The sequence below is a fragment of the Phocoena sinus genome, chromosome 9, assembly GCF_008692025.1.
Source record: "Phocoena sinus isolate mPhoSin1 chromosome 9, mPhoSin1.pri, whole genome shotgun sequence".
Lineage (NCBI taxonomy): Eukaryota > Metazoa > Chordata > Mammalia > Artiodactyla > Phocoenidae > Phocoena > Phocoena sinus.
Genome location: NC_045771.1, coordinates 34,902,241 through 34,916,568, shown reverse-complemented (window position 1 = coordinate 34,916,568; position 14,328 = coordinate 34,902,241). Strand labels below are relative to the sequence as shown.

The 14,328-nt window shown below is 38.5% G+C and overlaps 1 protein-coding gene across 2 annotated transcripts in view; it reads left to right on the top strand.

The window, feature by feature from the left end:
- Positions 1-14,328, top strand: part of MDFIC (MyoD family inhibitor domain containing) — a 98,641-nt gene that overhangs the window by 62,924 nt on the left and 21,389 nt on the right. The gene's annotated exons all lie outside the window — the stretch shown is intronic.

Below are 14,328 nucleotides of genomic sequence, written 5' to 3'. Positions count from 1 at the left end.
GTTGGCAGCTGACATCCTGCTTTTAGATTGTCTTCTAGAGTGAACAGTCATTACTTTAAATATGACTGCTATACTTCTTTTTTTAATACCACCTTTAAAAATACAAATACAACGTTTTGGTGGCATATGAATGTATGTAGTTTCTTCGTCCCTGATTCAATATGTTATGCTGTGGTTCAGAGACACCCGCTTGTATTTTTGTCTTGCAAATCAGTTTTTAAATATGCAAAACTTAAAGCAAGGATTTGGTAATTTTCGTGCTTTTGCCAGGGAGTGGGCTAGGTAATCTCTGTTGCTTGATGGACCAGTATCTTCCAGCTACCAGTGCTGCCCTGGACAGCTCCCCTCCCCCAGCCCTGCCTCATTCCAAGCTCACTGTGGTCTGGCCTTTAGCTCCTTCCCTAGAGGCACTAGGCTACGTTCTCTGACCTCTCAGGAATTAGTGATTACCTTGTTAATTAAATACTATGAAGCTGGAAAAGCTCTTGTGTATTTATAACACAAACCCATCTGGTGATGTTGGGTTTATAACCTACAGATTCCTTTTGTAAAAATGGCGGTGGTGTTGTGTCAAAAAAAAGAATAGCTTTCCCTCAAGTTTAAGGTCCCAGATTTCTCCCAGCATATATGCATGTTCCTCTGCTCTACCTCTTCCCTCCTTTCAGCAGTTCGTGGGCATCAAAAACTCAAATCTTTTTTCTTTTAAATATATATATGTATTTTTTCTGGTTCAGGTATTGTGTTTGTATGTGTATATATATACATTCATATAGATAAAATATAAAATATTTTTCTTATTCCCCTTACCTTTCTATTTTAATTATCATGAAATCTTAAAGAAGGGAAATTCTGGGGATGCTTCTGTGAAGTTGGCCATGCTTATTCATAGAGAGAGAAATTGAGTTGTAAATAGGAAATTGTATTGAGAGTTACCAGTAATGAGTGGGAGAAAGGATATTACATTTTTGGCTACAGGTGTCTCAGACTCAACTGAGGTAAAGTGTTAGGTTGATCAAATGATATGATAATAAATGGTCTGCATAGTTCCAGGTCAGTGACACTACTTTCCAAACTAATTAGATTGAAAGGGACATGATTGACACTTTAAAATGAGTTTGACATGTAAGCTGCGTGGTCATCTCTGAAGCATAGGTAGGCTGTTAACTAAACTGGCTCTCCAAGGAGTTGGGAAGGCAATGCAATTTTTGAGAGAGAATCTTTGCTTCTAGGTGATTGGGTGAAATAATTGAATGCAACTGAAATCTTCTTGTTTCATACATTTGACTTTTCTTATTGTGCCCCTAACCTCTAATTTGCCATTTGATATTTACTGATTTTAAATAATGGTAACATTTGCATATCCAACTTGAAATAGCTTATGGAATTTTTATAAAATTTGTTATTATTCACTTATTATTTTTAATACCATGTCTGAATTGATTTCTAATGGAAGAATGCAGCTTTGTAAGTAACGTTTGAAGGAAGAGGAAAACCAGGAGTTAGATAAATGAAGTAATATAAATGAAATATAATTCTACTCTCCCTTCCTCTCTCCTCTTCCTTGCTTTTTCTCTACTATCCTCCTCTTCCCCACACCACAAAGGTGTGGATAAGGGAAGTCCCTTGTAATCCTTCTCTTCTTATTACAAAATCTGTTCCAGATTGGATCGGGGGTATGAGGAGTAGGAAATGCCAGTGGAGCTGTGTAAATATACTGTACAATGTCCTACCCATTTACTTCACTCTTACACTATACAATTTAGCCTGAAGGTAGGTTCCTTTTATTGTGATTACTTGACCTTAGATGAAAATTCCATTGTCCTACTACATATTTTCTCAAAGCTAGACATCTTCCTGCTTTTTGCTGCTATTAAGGTTGTGCCTTCAAATTTTATTGTTTCTTCTGACTTTCAGTTTTGAAGGAAAGTTTAAACAAACAAAAAGCACGGAACTGGTAGATGGCAAATTAAAAGGAAAAGGACCTCAGCTCTGCCACCAACTAGCTGGGACACTTGGGTCTGGGGCTGCTTTTTTCTAGAAAATGCCTTGGATTAGATATCTAAAAGGTTAGGTTCGATTCCAGGATTCTGTGGTGATTTCTTTATAGCAAAGCTGCTTGACTCTCAGAACAGGTCTCTTGCTGTATAGAATATGTGAATTCTGGGCAAGTAGAAATCTAATAACTGCTGATAGAACAGGGCAACGGGAGAAAGTTTTTTTTAATTATTTCTTTTTACTGAAATATAATTGATTTACAATGTTGTGTTCGTTTCAGGTGCACAGCAGAGAGATTCAGTTTTATATATATATGTGTGTGTGTGTGTGTATATATACACACATATATTTTTACATTCTCTTCCGTTATAGGTTATTACAAGATCTTGAGATTACAAGATCTTGAGTATAGTTCTCTGCGCTATACAGTAGGTCCTTTATGTTTATCTATTTAATATGTAGTAGTGTTTGTTTACATTTTAATTGCAAACTCCTAATTTATTCCCCCCCCACTTTCCCCTGTGGTAACCATAAGTTTGTTCATTTGTATCATTTTTTTAGATTCCACATATAAGCAATATCATATAATATTTGTCATCTATACATATGATATTTGTCTTTGGCTTATTTCATTCTTTTTTATGGCTGAGTAATATTCCATTGTGTATGTAACATTCCATTGTGTATATATTCCACATCTTCATACATCTGTCGATGGACACTTAGGTTGCTTCCATGTCTTGGCTATTGTAAATAGTTTCGATAAACAGAGATAATATCTGGATTTCAGGAGGCCTGTATGTCAGAACAGTAGGTCTTGAACAGTGAACAGGCTTGATTTGTGATACTATTAAAAATGGATAGAAATTATTTTTAAAAAAACAATGGGGGATTTAATTACTAGACTTTTCTCATTTTATGTTTTTCTTTTTGTTTCACATTTTTCTTAAATCTTCATCGTCTATGCCTGTTCGTATAGCAAAGTGAGCAAATGCTAGCAAAACAATATTCGCTGAAAACAGTTAACCTTGCCCAGTTTGGCAATGTGTTTTTTTCCTGGATAAATGGTGCTTGCGGTTATGATTTTTGTATTACACATAGACAATATTGACAACCAGAGGGACATTGTTCTGGTTCAGATGGTGGAATTAAATGTATAACTCTTTCACAGTCTTTCATTAAGGGCACTAAGGGCTGCTTTGCTGACCAAGTTTGGAAAACACTGCTATGACGTGGGTCCATTGCTTATACAGAGGTAAGGATGGACCCAGCCACGTAACTGGGTCAGTGGGTTGGTGACATCTTTTCATATGTCTTGAACTGTGGGTTATTTAAGGCCTCAGTACAGTTTCATCAGGTTCTCTTTTTAAGCTATGTTGATTCATAGTTATGTAGGTTCATTCTGTATACCAGGTACTGTTCCACCTACTTCACTCACATGAGCTCATTTAATCCTCTTAATAGCACTATAACTCTATGAACTGTATGTAATTATTTAGTTATAAATGAGAGAACTGAGGCACAGAAAGGTTAAGTGAACCCGCCAAAGTCAAATTAATACATGATAGAAATGAGACTCAAACCAGATCATTCTGGCTCTATAGGCTACGCTCGAAACCACTATGGTATTTTGCCTTAAAGTTCTCTGAGGAAAAGGTAATTTAGTGGCCATTCTAACATCACAGGGGATGTTCATATCATTGCAGCTGTGGGTCAGGCAGGGATCTTCTGATTAGTAAACATTTGCCTTCTTTAAATTCTTCTAAAATTTTAAAAACAGTTCTCACACCTGTGTCCATTTTCCTTCCCTACTAGACCATAAATTTCTGAAGAGGCTGGATTGGGTCTGAGTCCAGTTTTTAAAAATTTACAGTGGTGTTCAGTACTATAGCTCCATAGAGTTTCACACGAGTTAATAAGTGATGCAATGTTTTATTCCAAACCACTTCCTTGAAACTAGCACTGGAAAGTTAAAATATGTACTCATATTCATTAAAAAAAAATGTTCTTTAAAAAAGTTCCTTTTATGAGATAGAGGGAAAAAAAACCCATGTGGGAAAATATTGTACATTTTATTTAAAGATTATTAAATTAGTAGATTTCTACTTGTTATTTTCACACATACTTCAATTTCCTGATTGCATCACCCAGGTAGAAAGTTTTAAGACTAAATGTTTAAGATTCTTGACCTTTGAAATAATTATAGTATAATTTAGTGTCTTATAATATTCAAATTACCAAGGGTTTTCATTAGACTCTAAGACGATGTTTCTTATGGGAATAGTAAACCCTAACACGTCTTAGGTGTGCCAGTTATAGCCGTATGTTTTTGTAAAAATTAAGTTTCAACGAAGATATTTTTGGAAAGAGATTTTTATACTTTTTAGGAATATTTGATAGTTAACATACTTCATATTAGATTTAGTACTTACAGAGAAATTGCATATCCCATCCCAGCAGCTCATTGAACATAAATGCTGCACAAACGTGTCATGAGCATTGCGTACGTGGCAATATCTAGGAACAGTCTCGTTTTAAATCATAGAGGCAGCATAGCCTGGTGATTAGAGCAGACTCTAGAACCAGTCTTCTTGGGTTCAAATACTGGCTTTACCAGTGGCCCATGTTGTATCCTCGGGTAGGTTACTTAATCTCTTTGTGCCTCAGGGTCTTATCTGTAAAATGGGGGTAGAATTAGTTACCTGTATCATAGGACGGTTGTGAAGAGGAGTTGAGTTGATGTTGCATTCCGTTGAGTTAGCGTATACTTCATCCGGGCCAGGCTCTGCTGTTATCGTCATCATCATGAAGGAGCACACAGGGAAGGAAGGGTCAGGAATGTCAGCTCTCTGGACAGGGCAATGCCTGGATGGAGACCTGAAGGATAAGACAAGGTTAGGGAGTTGAAAGAGGCATTCCAGGCTGAAGGGGGCTTGTGAAATAATGTATTTTGTTCAGAGAACCACAAATAGTATTTTGCTGAGGAGTCAAAGTAGCAAAGATGAGACTGGGAAGGACCAGTCCCTAGGCAGCCTGGGATGCCCTGTTCCTCCAAAACTATGTAGCCAGATACTTACAACTTCTCTGAAGGACATCATTTTATATCACGAAACGTATTTCTTTTTTCTCCATGATGCAGAAATTCTATGGTTGCAATTATGTAAACCCAGAAGACTGCTATGTGTTAAGCATCTGTACTCTGATTGCCCTTATAATCCTTTTGTATTTTAGTAATGAACTATTACCACAGATAAAACGATGAATTGGTCTCAGACTTGTTGAGCTGGGGATGCTAACAAGTTCTTTAGGAAAGCTTTGGACCTATAGGGAGGGACTTAAGCCCAGTCCTCCCATTTTACTCGTTCTCTCTGCTTCCCTTTCTTTAAACTAGTCTCTTGGCTTCTTACCTTTCCTCGGTCCTGCTTTTAGACTCCTGTTCCTCTTCTTTTCAGTGCATTTCCCCTTGCATTCATAGTGTAGCCGTATTTCGCAACTACCATAGGGACAGGCATCATGTCACCAGTAGGAGGAGTACAGCCATGACCGGGAGGCAGTCTGGGTGGGGCACACAGCCTTCAAAGGAGATATAGCACAACTGAGCAGGACAGTTTGAAAAGCCCACTAGGTGATTCAGATAGATCCCTCCCCCTCCTTCCTTGACCTCACCGTTTCCCCTTCTCTCCTCATCATCTGCAAACCCTGGCTTAACTCCTTGCACTTGAAATTGTGCCTTCTCTGCATGCTTGAAGTTCCCTGCACACATGGTTAATGACACAGCTGAATGCCTTCGCCGCTTATCTTCCCTCATCCTGGAATGTTCTTATAACTTACTTTGCCTTCCGGACCTCTACACAGTTTTTTCAGAACTCAAGCATCATCTCCTGATGCCCCAGTTTTGGGCTAATTGCTCTTCTTTTGGGTCCCCATAGTATCCTCCAAATACAAAATGATACTGGAGTTTGTTTCTTTTACTCTCTTGTCTTCGGCACTAAAATGTAATCTCATTGAAGGCAAAGATTCTGTTCTATTCATCTTTTAGCTTCGAGCACACAGCCTAGTGCCTGACTTATCATAAATGTTGAAACATAACATTTTTCAGGTAAGGAACATAAATTGGAGAACATAGATACTTACTCTTTAACATTTCACAGACATTATGGTTGAAACCTCAGGAACTGCTGAAAGCCTTAGGGGAGATAAAAGGGAGAGCAGCTATTTGAGCTAAAAGAAAGGTAAAAAAGAAACTCAGCTGAGGCAGGGCAGACTTGGAACTCAGAACTCCTGTCTCCCAGCCCCCGCAGGTTTTCTCATTATTCCGTATGGTTTTTCGGTCAACTATACGTGCCCAAATCCTAAAACCATAAAAAAAAAAAATTAGGTAAACTTGGAATTGAATGGTTCATTCTTAGTTTTAATAGTATTATAAAATCTTAGTCACTTTTTTCCCCCATAAAAAATTCTCTTGTAGAAGTACTAGTATTTTAGCGGAATGATAATAACAGGATTTCATGATGTGACCATAGTATGACCATAGTATTATAATCTGAGATTCCAGAAACAAGTTTCCTGCAACTTTGGCAAGATATATTGCTGCATCCCTCAAAATACTTAACTTGCTTGGATGATGTGGTGTTTTGTTTTGTTGTGTTTTCTCAGGCACAGTGCCTTCCATTCCATGTCAGAATAATTGTGTGGGAGAAAGGTTTAGAATTCTGCTTTCCGATGCAATATTTGCCAGTCCAGTGGAAAACAGGATTTTAATAAATTTCATCGCTCAGCCAGCAAGCTAACTGGAACAACAGTAACACAAAGAGAAGGGTGTTTGTGTGTGTGTGTGTGTGTGGAGAGCAGGCATGATCAAACTTGACTATGTCACTCTGCACATATAATCATTGCTTCTTATTTACTTGAAAGATTGAATCAGCTGTCCTTAAAAAATTAAAACAATTATCTATCAAAGTATTTACAAGTGCTAAGTGTTACTTTAGGACCAAAAGTAAGTATTTAAGTACACTTCCTTTTGAGTTTAGGAAAATAGGTTAACTTTGTAATTTATGATCTACAGTAAATTATTCTCATATCCATGCATTTGATGAAAAGCAAAGATTTCACAAGGTTCTGATATATATTTGACATTTGAAACACCTCAAAATATGCCTCAAATCTACAGCCTTGTGGGCCATGTTAAAGAAGAGATAGACACAGCTATCCACTGTATGTGGACTCCACCTTTGGTGTTTTGGTTTTGTAGGCACGCTTAGACCACTGCTCTAAGAATTTAAATTAGCTTAGCATTCACTCAGGAGATGGGTGGGGAGGAAATAAAACAATGGAGATACAGATAGATTGGCCAGGAAGCACTGGGGTGTGGGGTAGCTGAGTGAAGAGACTATTTAGAAACCCAGCTTCAGAATAATAGGCTAAGTGGAAAGAAGAATTGAATAAATCTAATGACCCTATTAATATATCCAGGTTTTAATTTTTTCTTTATCTGGTGATGGTAAGTTTAGGTGATGTTTTATTAGGTGAAACAGTAACAGGTAGGTGCAGCAGCCAGGCTTGTCCCAGATTACAGTTTGTTTTCAACCCCAAGAGTTGTGCCAGGTGTGGGCAGTGAAGGTTTTCTTTAGGGTTTCAGGATTGAGTTTAAGGGCTCTGGCCCAGGACTAAAGCTGAATAGAAAGAACTGAAGCAGCAGTCAGATAGGCATTCTAAGCAGGGCTGCCATTCATCGTCTCATTCAACTAGTTGGGAAAATGAATAGAAATTAGGAAATCATGCAGAATAGCTGAATATCGTTTGAGGCTGACCATGAGTTGAGTTTTAGACCTGTTCAATTTCAAATAATGCTATACAATCCAAGAACATTTGGAAATATACCACTGGAGCTTCAGAGAAGGAGTTAGGAGCAAGCATACTAAATTTATATTTGTTCTCATAGAGGGGATATTTGAAACGATGCATCTGGATGAGATTTCTTAAATAGAGATTTAAGAGCAAAGGTCGCATGGCTGAGAACTGAGTGACACAGCCAGCTTGGTGGGATGGGAGCGTGGATTCAGCTTGAGCACTTGGGAGACAGTCCCATGGAAAGTTCAAACTTTTCTCCAGCGGTGACGTCGGAGTGAGGCCGTGGCACTGATAAGATAGCCTAGGGGAGAGGTCAGAAAGGAGAAGAGGAGGATGATCTGGCCCAGAGGAATCAGTAAGAAAGGTGAGAGAAGAAACAAACTGGAGAGGGTGGTGTCGTGGAGGCCAGAGAAGAGGCCTGCACCCAATATTGCCCCAGTTACTGCTGACAGCCTCAGTGGGATGAGAACTGAAATAATTCTGTTGGATTTAACAATGTGGATGTCATTTGGTGACCTAATTAAGAGCCATTTTTATGGAGAAGCCAGAATGATGGGGGTTGTGGTTGAAACACACTGATGACAGAAACACACTGATGACAATAGCTCTAGAAAGGCCAGAGTCCACGGAGGGTTGTTTTTTTTTTTTTGTTTGTTTTGTTTTTTAAATTTATTTATTTATTTATTTTTGGCTGTGTTGGGTCTTCGTTTCTGCGCGAGGGCTCTCTCCAGTTGCGGCAAGCGGGGGCCACTCTTCATCGCGGTGCGCGGGCCTCTCACTATCGCGGCCCCTCTTGTTGCGGGGCACAGGCTCCAGACGCACAGGCTCAGTAGCTGTGGCTCACGGGCCCAGCCGCTCCACGGCATGTGGGATCCCCCCAGACCAGGGCTCGAACCGTGTGTCCCCTGCATCGGCAGGCAGACCCCCAACCACTGCGCCACCAGGGAAGCCCGGTTGTTTTGTTTTAAGATGGGAAAGGTTTGTGTGTGTTTACATTTGGACGGAAAAGATCCTGGAGAGGGGGAAAGGCTGAAGATTTAAGAAGGCAATAATGATACCCTTATTGACAAGCCAGCGTGTCATTTCTTTAGAGTTTAGAGTTCAGTATACTGAATTATGTAAATGCACATCCATTATCAAAGCAGGAGAACTGAGTAATCAGAGAAGCATTTACTGAATTGTTAACCTAGGTAACTCCACTCTTTATGGGTTGTACGGTTGATTAATCTTAGAAGCTTTTTGAGTAACTTCTATGGAATACGTTGGTATGAAGAAATGATTAAAAAGCCTATCAAGTCCCCACTCGTACCTCATTCCAGGAGCGTTAATTGCATTGGAATGGAAGACATTGACAGGGCAGACATTTATGATTCTGAGATTCTGAGTTCCAAATTCCTGACTTGTGTTTGAGACCATAAGTTGATGGAAGTTGATAGCTTCTTACACTTCAGATTGCTAAGGCCCTCGATTGAATTTAACCATAGCTTTGACACACAGTATAGTATAAGACAGGAAATAGAACGTAAACACGCAGTTAAAGAGTTAGAAGAAAGGTGTAGGAAACATGAGTAAGGAAACTACTGCAGAATCCAGTAGCTTAATTTTAAAATGTTTTGAAAGTATATTTGTGTTTTAATGTGGTCTACTCTGCACTGAATTACTATCACCAGCAAAGGCTTTACAAGGTTAAGACAATCAAAATTCCAATTAATTTAATTGTGATAGTCTCTTAGAGATTCTGATTATATTTGGTTCATGGGCTTCTTTGAAAATCCAACAACAGTTATGATTCTTTCCCTCTGGTTTCTAAGGTAGTAACAGAATCCTGTTAGAGCTTGTGTTATTCCTGAAGGTAACAAAAGACCCTGGATACCTTCAGCTGTCTTATTCTAAAATCAAATCTCTCTAAGAACTAAACAGTAAAGTGAGGAGCAGAGTATGGGGGACCTAATGAGCCACTGTAAGGATTTTGATTTGAGTGAGGTGGGAAGCCAGTGACAGGGTTTGAGCAGATGACTGACATGACCTGACTTACCATTTTTAAGTATCACCTACCTTTTGTGCTGAGAGTAGACCCCAGGTACCCGGTGGCCAAAGAAGCGGGGCCTGCTATGTGACTCTTGCAGTAATTCAGATGGGAGACGATGGGGTTGGATCAGGGTGGCAGTGGTGGAAGTGGTGAGATATTGTTGTATACGGATGTATTTTGAAGGCAGAGTAAGATTTCTTGAAGCATGATATTTCACTGTGAGAGAAAGACAGGGATTAAGGATGACTCCAGGTTATTTGGCCTGAGCGGTTGAAAGTATGGATTTACCATTAACAGAGATGGGAAGAACAGGGTTCGGTTTGAACATGTTGGACTTGAGATGCCCATGGTCGTTCTAAGTGGTTGGATAGAGGAGTTTGGAGGTGAGAGGAAAGCTCTGCATCCTGAGATGTTTTGTGAGTCGTCAGGGTACAGAATGTTCAGTGGATGGGATCCCCTGGATTTTGGTTCTCAATTCCAGCACCTGGGTACCTGGAGTAAGAATTTCTGGGCAAAGGGAGTAGGATGTGCAATATCACTCTGGGTATAGACCCCAGAGGATCTAATTCATTTGGAGTGGAGTGGGGCTAAGGCATCAGCATCCTTTAGAAGCTCCCCACGTGATTCTAATATACATGTAGGGTTGAGAACTACTGCCCAGGAAGTTGATTCGTATTCCAAGAACTGAGCTATGGACCAGTCCAACGTGTAGGCATCAGAAAATGAAGAGGAACTGAAAAAAATGGGAGGAGTAGTCAGCAATGGAGAAGAAACCAATGAAGAGGGGGCCACTTGGAAACCAAATGAAGAATGTATTTCAAGATGGAGGGGAGTGATCATGTGTCAAATGGCAACTGAGAAGACCAGTAAGATGAATAAGAAGTGACCATTGACATTGTCCTGTGAAGGTCATTGGTGACCGTCATACTTTTGGTGTTGTGAGGGGGACAAAAGTCTGATTGAAGTGGGTTCTAGAGAGAATGAAAAGAGAGAAAAATTAAAGACTGCAAGTCTAGGCTACTCTGTTCAAGGAGTTTTCCTAGAGGAGAATAGTAAAAGGGCTGTGAGCTAAAGGGGAATATTTTTAGAAATGGGATGTATTGGTTGAGTGTTATTGGTAATGAGCTAGTAGAGGAGAAGAAGTTGGTAGATTCTGCAGGACAAGGATGTCCTTGAGTAGGTGAAGCAGAAGAGATCCATTAGAAGGTGCCTACTTTGTAGTTATTGATTTCTGTATCTATTTCTTATCACCCCTCTCAGATTTTAGATCATTAGCAAAAAGTGGCCACATTTGTGTGTGTGTGTGTGTGTGTGTGTGTGTGTGTGTGCGGTACGCGGGCCTCTCACCGCTGTGGCCTCTCCCGCCGCGGAGCACAGGCCCTGGACACGCGGGCCCAGCGGCCACGGCCTGCGGGACCCCCCAGACCGGGGCACAAACCCGTGTCCCCTGCATGGGCAGGCGGACTCTCAACCACTGCACCACGAGGGAAGCCCCACTTTTTGCCATTATCTTTTACAGTGCCTTCTTTAGTAGGCTTACACATATGAGGCACTTTGTATTTATTTAACCGGTGACCTTTCAAATGACCAGTAGGAGTTGACATTGTGGATTTACAGTTTTGCAAACCTTCCATCTAAGAAACTATTTTATCATTTGTAATGATGTAAAGTATGCTAGAAGTTTCCATTCATTTTAGAAGGATTTCAAAATATTATTTTCCTAGTTATAATAATAGCACTAGACACTGCATAATACTACAATTCCCAAAGGAAGAAGTTTTTGGGAAGAGTTGCAGGATGTTTTGAATCTTCTGACGAAAACTGGCTGGTGACTCATTAGTCTCTTGTAGTTTATGAAGAAAAATAGTATCAGAGAGCATTGTTCATTTAATCTAATTTGTCGTCAAACATTTGAGGTGACCACCTAGGGCAAACCTTTATCTTAGATGCTCATGACAAATCAACACATTTTCGTTACATTCTGTGTTTCACCTTAGCCTAAATTTTTACCACTTTAGCTAAAGTGTTTTTCACTTTTTAAAAATTAGTTTCATTTCTAAGGATAGACGAATAAAAATATTTACCTCAGCTGATGAACTGAAGAAAATACTGATGTATAATTTGTGCCTCAGCTCACGTCTAAACGCCATGTGGTCTGCCCGTTGACAATCTGGAGGAAAGAGGAAATTCAGAATTTTAAACCTAAATAGATTATTCACATACCTTTGTCTTTAACTAAAACGGTTTCAGTAATACTATATTTTTTTATTGTTATCTATCTTTGGTGCTGTTGTAAATTTCCTTCTTTTTCCCTTTCCCCAGTGTTTTATTATTAGATTTTTTTTTTCCAATTCCTTCGTGTGCCTGCCACCGCTCTCTCTATACACTTAAAGGATCTCGTGTTTTATTGGCTAAATAGACACTAAAATGTTTATGAACAGAGAACTGTAATATTGGAGGGAAATAAACTTTGAACAAAGAATTTTTGAAAAAGAAGATTCTTAAGGAACAGGAACACGTCTAGAAATATGTCTGCTTTGTACACTCATCAGAGAAGCTTCCATCTTTAAAGATCTGGCCTGCGAGCCCAGGATTTTGGTTATCTTATTTTGGTTGTTATTCTAAAGCATACCTTCTGTATCTTTGTCCACCTGTCTGTCAGTCTTTCAACACCCTGCCTCCTCATTTCTTTTTCTTACTTTCTGTCTTTCCTCCCTCCTGACTCATTTCAGTTAGAGCTTTTGCCTGATTTCACTCAACAATTTACTGCAATTTAGAGGAACTCAAATGGCAGTGATTCATGACATTTTCAATAAAAATGTTTTAGTACTCTTTTCAGATAAAACTATCTGAAACTATTCTTAGTTTGTATGTTTGTATCGGTATATAGCTTAAAAGAAGCAACTCCAAAATTCTCTAAGACCCAAGACTTTTAACGGTGATTCTTTTCTAGGTTGAATTTGAGTTGATTTCTTTTCCTTCAGAATACATAGGTACTTTGTTTTTGTTTTTTTTTAAACCGCATTCTTAAATGACCCTGCCTGAGTCCTAAAACTAATTGAGGTAACACAAAAACACTAGCTTCTCTTAGAAGTTTTCTCATTAATTTTAATACTTACATATAGTGTTAAACTATGACAGTTTTGAGGACCTTTTATAGTTAATTTATATGACTCTCAACTAGTATAGTATGAAATAGGATAGAGGGGAGCTCGTGGTATAAAGTTGCCATATTTCTGAAAAACTCTTGTAAGATGAAAAATGTTTTATATAGAAGGGTTCAGTTGAATACACAAGGAAGCTATTTGAAAGATCCACTTACAATCCTTCAGTTCAGGAGTTCTTAGCTTTGGGGGGAGCCCATGACTTCGATGGGGAAAAAAAAAAGTCAACTTAATGTCAGTAACTGCTAAACGTTGAAGGAAATGCTAAATTTTACTTAATTATAAATGAAAGCAATAAACTTAAGTAGCGTTAGTAGTACCTGGGACTGATATTTTTATATTACATTACAGTTATTTCAGAAATCATGAAATATTATTTATGTTAGTCACTACTTTAAAATTATAGTAGTTATGAGATCATCTCTAGATCTTGTTTTTAATGTGTTAAAAAAAGCAGCACATATTTATCTCAACTTTTAATACTATGATGATAACTATTCCAGCATAATTGGTTTCCATTGAAATCTTTTATATTTCATTTTACACCTTTAAAAATATTATTTCGTGTCCATGGCACTTGGAAATAAACAAGGATCCCTACTCTAGCTCCCTTTGGATCCTAAGCATTCTTTGTAGTATAACATTCTTCGTAGTATAAATTTCTTTTGTGACATACTTGTCTTGTAAACTTACATTTCTGTGTGCAGTTTTCATAATGCAGGGGACACATTTTCGTAAATAGCTTTTTAAGTGTTGCTCATATTAAATTGACGTATTCAATTTTCTACCTTAAAAATTATATTAAATAGTAATTTCCCTAAGTTACTGTTGTACTTATTTTTACATTTTAATGATATTCTTTTACCAAGGCATTATCAGCAATACCAGGACACAGAGGCATGGAGAGAATTAACTTCATGGTTTTGCCTGCCACCATTTGAATAATCTTAATGTAAGTCTCCATAAATAAGTATGGGAGAAAGGAGAGGAAAGAATCAAAGTCAACAATCTGGTGAAAAATGTTTCAGACTAATCAATCTTCCGAAGGGATTTTAATTGATATATAGCAGAGTGTGGCCTCGGGCCCCTTCCCAGCACAGGTCCTTTGTAAGTTGTACGGGCTTCCCTACTTCTTGTACACTTGACAGAAGGGAAAATGGAAGGTGGTAGACCTCTCTCAAGTGGATATAGGAAGCAATTAGAAGAAAAAAAAAATCGAAAAATTATAAAAGTTTGCTCAGGGAAATTAATCATTTCCTATTTTGAAGGGAAAAATATTCATACAAATAA